We start from the raw sequence: 877 nt of genomic DNA, 5'->3' as shown, positions 1-877 counted from the left end.
CCTCTAGCTGCACCTGTGGCTGTGGGCCTGGGTATTCCCCCCTCCCTTATTTTATTATACAAGATCTCCTGAGTCCCAGATCTCTTTTGAGTGTCAAGTATTAAATTCCAGTAAAGTCTCCCCTAATTCTTAATCTTTCACCCACCTGATTGAAAAGCTGCCTGTCCACTTTTCTTGGTTCACACCATGGAGCCACCAGGGAAGTGGCCCCTCTATTTCACATTCTCTATTTCTCCCTAGAAGTCTTTAAGCTCTAAATCAATCCTTATGGCCACTTTCCTCTGAGCTGCTTGTTTTTTTGAGAAAAGACCCTATTTATTAAAGTCATTCTATTGTCTTTTATTAAAGCTTGAAAACACTGTTAAATTAGGAAACAAGGTTTAGCTACAGATGAGACTTTATAGACCAACCTGAAATAGAACTTACATACAACCAAATATGCTAAGTTTTGATTATTGATTATTTGATAGTCATTCTTTTATGAGAACTGGCTACCTTTTCCTTTTTTCTCTCAGTATATTTGTAAGCATATAAAGATTTATTCATCTCTGGATTATCATTCAGTCCATCCCTCTGGGAAATAGATCCCATCAAACCCCCAAATGTTAATCAACAAAAAAAAATTAAAAAGTGAAATAAAATTGACTTAGCCACTGTGGTGGGTTTGGTCCCCTTTTGTATGAAAAATGGTGAAGTATAGTTGCATTAAGCTACCAGGTTTTGTGGGCTTTTTACATTTAGCAATAGATAATTATAACAACTCTTAAGGAGTGGAAACCATGCAAAATGGGACCAAGTAAAATGGAAGGAGAGAGAGAAGATTACAAAAAAGGAAAAATTAACCACAGAGAAATAAAAACATAGCCAGGCATGTTGA

This window comes from Urocitellus parryii, chromosome 2 (genome assembly GCF_045843805.1).
Source record: "Urocitellus parryii isolate mUroPar1 chromosome 2, mUroPar1.hap1, whole genome shotgun sequence".
Classification (NCBI taxonomy): Eukaryota; Metazoa; Chordata; class Mammalia; order Rodentia; family Sciuridae; genus Urocitellus; species Urocitellus parryii.
Note: the sequence above shows the minus strand (reverse complement) of the source record.